We start from the raw sequence: 6,000 nt of genomic DNA on the forward strand, positions 1-6,000 counted from the left end.
CTAACTGGATTGCTCTCCGAAAGAGACAGCACAGATTCGATGGGCCGAATGCCTCCTTCTGTGCTGTACTATTCTATAATTTTATAATTCTAGTTGTATGTGAGAAGAGAATGATGCTAGTGTGTGGTGTGAAGACTGGAGCGCAAAATGTGAGTGTGGTTGTAATGAGCAAGAGAGATGTCTTAGCGTGCCCTTGTGAATGTATGTCGAAGGATGTGATGCAGGGGAGTGATGGGGGAGGGGGTGAGAGATGCAGCCTCATGGAAATTCTGTGAAAGTTTAATGCAATGTTATTGAGGCTTGCACTTGCCTGTAATGTGACCTTAGTCTGCTCTCCCCCAAAAGCATCTGTGACAAAATTTGGCACGATGCAAATCGCTTGCATTAAAAAAAAAAATGTATTCATTGATGGGATGTGGGCGTCGCTGGCTGGCTAGGCCTGCATTTAGTGCCCATCCCTAATTGATCTTGAGAAGATGGTGGTGAGCCGCCTTCTTGAACCGCTGCAGTCCATATGGTGTAGGTACACCCACAATGCTGTTAGGAAGGGAGTTCCAGGATTTTGGCCCAGCGACAGTGAAGGAACGGCGATACAGGTCCAAGTCAGGATGGTGTGTGGCTTGGAGGGGAACTTGTAGGTGGTGATGTTCCCATGCGTCTGCTGCCCTTGTCCTTCTAAGTGGTAGAGGTCGCGGGTTTGGAAGGTGCTGTTGAAGGAGCTTTGGCGAGTTGCTGCAGTGCATCTTGTAGATGGTACACACTGCAGCCACAGTGCACCGGTGGTGGAGGGAGTGAATGTTGAAGGTGGTGGATGGAGTGCCAATCAAGCGGGCTGCTTTATCCTGAATGGTGTCGAGCTTCTTGAGTGTTGTTGGAGCTGCACTCATCCAGGAAAGTGGAGAGTATTCCATCACACTCCTGACTTGTGCCCTGTAGATGCTGGAAAGGCTTTGGGGAGTCAGGAGGTGAGACACTCGCTGCAGAATTCCCAGCCTCTGGCCACAGTATTTATATGGCTGGTTCAAAAATGTTCAAATTTATGCTCTGTAATCCACTACCAGCAAGCCTGCACACTAGCAATGGAGCCTTGTAAAACTTACCCAAAGTTGAGCAACTTTAGGGCCATGTGTCTACCTAAGGTGAAGTAGAAGCTATGTTTATGATAATAATATCAAAGCAATCGGAGTGGAATCGGCCGAACCAGCGCAATAGATCGGGAAATTTTAAATGTAAGTGAGTTATGCCCCAAACCATTTACATTTTGTGTTTCCTGCGATCTTTTATGCTGATTCAACATTCAATTTGCTGGATCAGGCCCTGCCCACAAAACTGGCCATGCTTCCAGGTCGAAATTGCTAGATTGTCCTGGTTCGGGAAGGCTCTTCAAATTGTGTTCATTTTCTTGGGCGCACAGGCACTAGTAGGCACTTTTTAAAAGTTTTTTCATGTCAAAAAATAATTAATTTACTAAGAAACTGACTAGTGTACACCAATGGCACTATTAAATGGTTCAGTACAGTTTTTTTCAGTCATTTTCAGAGATTTAAAATCAGGTTACTCACAGGTGGAGCACTGGGCACCAATGTTCCCTCGAAGCTGTGCGGCCGCGTAGCTCTCTGCTGGTCGAATGCTCTCCTGTCCGACCTCCCATCTTCCACCCTCCATGAACTTAAGCTCATCCAAAACTCTGCAGCCCATATCCTAACTCGCACCAAGTCCCGTTCACCCATCAGCCCCTCTGCTCGCTGACCTACATTGGCTCCCGGTTAAGCAACGCCTAGATTTTAAAATTCTCATCCTTGTTTTCAAATCCCTCCGTAGCCTCGCCTCTCCCTATCTCTGTAACCTCCTCCAGCCCTACAACCCTGCAAGATCTCTGCACTCCTCCAATCCTGGCCTCTTGCGCATCCCCGATTTTAATCGCTCCACCATTGGTGGTTGTGCCTTCAGCTGCCGAGGCCCTAAGCTATGGAATTCCTTCTCTGCCTTGCTACCTCCCTTTCCTCCTTTAAGACGCTCCTTAAAACCTCCTTCTTTGACAAAAGCTTTTGGTGATCTGTGCTAATGTGGCACGCTATCAAATTTAGTGCCTTGGGACTTTTACTGCACTAAATGCGCTATATAAATGCAAGTTGCTGTTGATTTTACGTTTGTGATTATGCGAATGATTTTTAGTGGCTACTTGATTTGTAACCTAACCAACGTGATTTCAAGTGCATTTTGGGGACAATTTCCCGATTGTGCCCTTAGCAGAAACTGGCACGGGCTCGACTGGCCGAATGGCCTCCTTTTGTGCTGTAGCCATTCTATGATTCTGTGATTAAACAGCCTTTGAACTCTGACCGATTGTGGCAATACTTCAAAATTCTCCAAGAGCAACAAAGGGATACTTTGATAAAATAAATTGAACAAAGCAATGTAGTGGCTATATTTAACATGAACCACACAGGACCAGCTTAGGCCAACATTTATTCAATCATCCAAACAGCTTGGTGACAAAAGCAACCCAAGGGTGATATACTACTCAAAAATTCCAGACTGAGTTCGTAATTGACATGTGTTGTGCCTGTTTTTTTGACGTAATATACACGCAAACCATACTAATTTAGCTGTGGGAACACCGCTAGATTTGTGAGGCCCTTTTTTTTAGTCATTCTGAGCGGATGCCTAAAGCAAACGTTAGGCCACTAATTTACATATTTAAAGGGCCTAATGCCTGTTAAAGGGCCCCATCCAGAAATTAGTCACCAATGAGCGGGGTAGGCATCGGGCCTCCCTCGCTCAGGAATCTTCAGCAGCCACCAACCAGAGGTTGATAGTGAAATATTTTAAATTTAAAAAATGTTCCTGTGGAGCCAAGAGAAGCAGGAGTTTTCCCCCCTTCTACATGAGTCAGGATTGCCTCCCCCCCACTGCCCCACACACTGTCGTAGTCTACTACAACCACCTCTCACAGGACTTGCCTGAGGGCCGTTGCCGGTAAGGTAGGTAACCTTGAATTGAAGTCTTCGCTTGTGTGTGCTGCCTGTGGAGGCGTGACCAACAATAACAACTTGCATTTACATAGCGCCCTTAACATAGTAAAATGTCCTAAGGTGCTTCACAGGTGCGACTATCAGACAAATTTTGACACCAAGCCACATAAGAAGATATTAGGACAGGTTGATCAAAGAGGTAGGTTTTAAGGAGCACCTTAAAGGAGGAGAGGTGGAGAGGTGGTTAGGTTTAGGGATCAGCACCTGCAGAGCATGCTGTGTATGCCGATGACACTTGAAGATCAATTTACATCAATACTCAGGCTTCTTGGTTCAGGCATGCGCTGATCACGAAGCGCGAGTCTGGGCCCGAAAAGAGGCCCGGAACAAATTCTACCCCTGTGTATTCTCGGGAAGTAATGCAAGGGCCAGAAGTTAAAGTTAGCTTAGGGCAAAAAGAAATAATAACACCTAAAATATTGCCAGCTTAAGGAAACAACCTTCAGTAATGTTGTGAAAATATTTGGATATTAGACCATGTAATTTGAACAGCTTTTGCTGATGTTTCTGCATGGCAATAGTCCGAGGCGACATGGCCGCAGGCAACCTCATCTGCAAGTAGGAAAATTACGGGTAATGCAGCCGCGACTTTCCAATAGGCACTGCCGGCGTTACTTGAAAAATTATACCCCTGGACTTCAAAGTAACCATCGATCAGCAGTCATAACCTGACCTTACAGGAAATGCTCCCTTAAAGGTGAACTGCTGTAATTTTGGTTGCAGCAACCAAAATTGAAAAAATGGGTATTACACTGAGTGGCTTGAATTGTTCAAGGTTAAAAAAGAGGATGTAAGAAAGGTTGTGAGGGAGATTCTCTTGCTTCAGAGATGGACTAACTGCACTTGGCATTATACACAGAACCATGCTTACAGACCAAGGCACAGGTACCTGGGAACATCTAAACAGAGCTGCCTTTGGAGGCTCTGACCCACCAAAGAGGCAGCACCACAGTTATACTATTGACTGCAACCTGATCTACAGAAAATCTCAAGCTCAAGGACGGCACTGCCAGTGACAGTCAAGGTCATCACCAAACTGAACTTTTATGCATTTAGCTCTTTTCACGTTACCAGAAGGGACACCTGCAATATGTTGATGTGCCGTGTACAGATGTACCAAGCTAACCAGTGATACATTGTTCACCATCGCAAACACTTTTATCAGTTTCTCAATTAAAAAGCAACAGCAGCTTGAATGACCACTGTAATAATTTTGGTATTGAATAATTCCCCAAGGTCCAGGAAGTTATTGATAACACCTATGTGGCCATCTGGGTCGCAGGACACAATGGTCTTGGTGAACCACAAGGTCTTCAGGAACCAGAAAGGCTTCATGAACCACAAGGTCTACAAGACCTTCATTTGATGCATCAAAGGATCATTTGTCAATTTAATAAATTGCTTCTTACATATCAAACCCATGCAGTCGAAAGTGTATTGGTGCAGCTAAAGCCAGTGGAATGTGAAATGTTGCTGTTTGCCAAATTATCTTCATTAATTAACAGTCATCTGGCATTAAGTCCACTGTGCAGGCTTTCAACTGGCATTGGGGGAGAAAAACCTCTTTGAAAGGAATGCTTCTATTATTCATGTCTCCACTAGCTGACACCAACTGAAGATTTATTATTCCATGGGGGAATCTGCTTCATTTAAGTGGAGGAATTCCCAACCTTTCAACTGGAAAATAACAAAATGCATCTAGGTCTAGAATCAAAGGAGTTCACATGTAGTTCAATAAAGATCCTTTCATATTCAATTGCCTACATCAAGCTTTCAGGATTATGGAGATTTACTGTCGTGCCTGCTTCTTTTTAAACAGTGTTTTCAAAGGTTTTGGTGATGTTTCCTACTTCAGTCCCAGACTGCCATATAGTTGAAGAGTTTCAGAGATAGTGGCGTAGAAATTCGATCGCATCTGGAAACAGGTGTGCAGAGGGCAGGGCACGCACCATAATGGAGCCTCTCCTGACAGCTCTGACAGCTGCCATGGAAGCTCAGACGACTTCCATCATGGCTTTGTGGGCCACGGTTGACAGGGGCTTGCAGAATGTCACCTCACTCCTGCACTCAATTCTCAAGATGAGTAGTAGGAGTGCTGAGGCACCTTCCTAGGAGAGCGACCTTGGCTCCGTGGGAGACTGCCCCAGCCCATGGCGAGATGCTGCCATCTGCAACTGGGCCCTCAAGGCCAGGAGGTGCTCGAAGTCATCCTCCATGGCAACCTGAAGCATCCTCAATGGAAGCTCAGCAGCCATTCATCTCCCAAGCTGTAGCCACTAGGGAAGCATTTTGTAAGAGCACGAGGATAGAAAAATGAGTACATAAGGCACGCACTGAGGAGTTGAACAAGAGTGAGTTGTGATTTTTTATTGTCAATACTGACATACTGTGACAATGTTGGCTTGCTAAATTTGTTCTTTTTCTGGATTTGGTGTTTACCTTTGTAGTGAAGTAAGGGCATGACCCATAAGTTTGGAATGAAGGTTGGCAATCGGATGGTGATAGTAAGGACAGTGGTAAGGATGGTGGGACTGTTGAAGTATTGGGGATGGGAGGGATGGTTTAGGTGAAGCACGCTTTGATGAGCTGGTCTCTGAGAACACTGGCAGCTAAGGGCCTCTCCTCTTCCTGCTCCACCTCTTCCTCCTGCTCTCCCTGCTCCTGTTCCTCATCCTGCAGCTCCTGCTCCACCTTTTGTACTTGTTGTTGTCTAGGTGGTGGTAAGGGCTGGTCCCTCATGATGGTGATGTTATGGAGCATGCAGCAGATGATGACAAACCTGGGGTGTACTGTAAAGCTCCTCTGGAATGGTGCTGGCTGCAGAAGCATTGCTTGATGAGAAAGCCTTCGACATGGTTGACCACACTATCCTCCTCCAATTCCTCTGCTACATCGTCTAGCTGAGAGGGACTGCCCTCACCCTGGTTCCATTCTAGCCACTCGTAGCCAAAGAATCACCTGCAAT

This window comes from Somniosus microcephalus, chromosome 3 (assembly GCF_052327205.1).
Source record: "Somniosus microcephalus isolate GS21.2 chromosome 3, FLI_Smic_1.0, whole genome shotgun sequence".
NCBI lineage: Eukaryota > Metazoa > Chordata > Chondrichthyes > Squaliformes > Somniosidae > Somniosus > Somniosus microcephalus.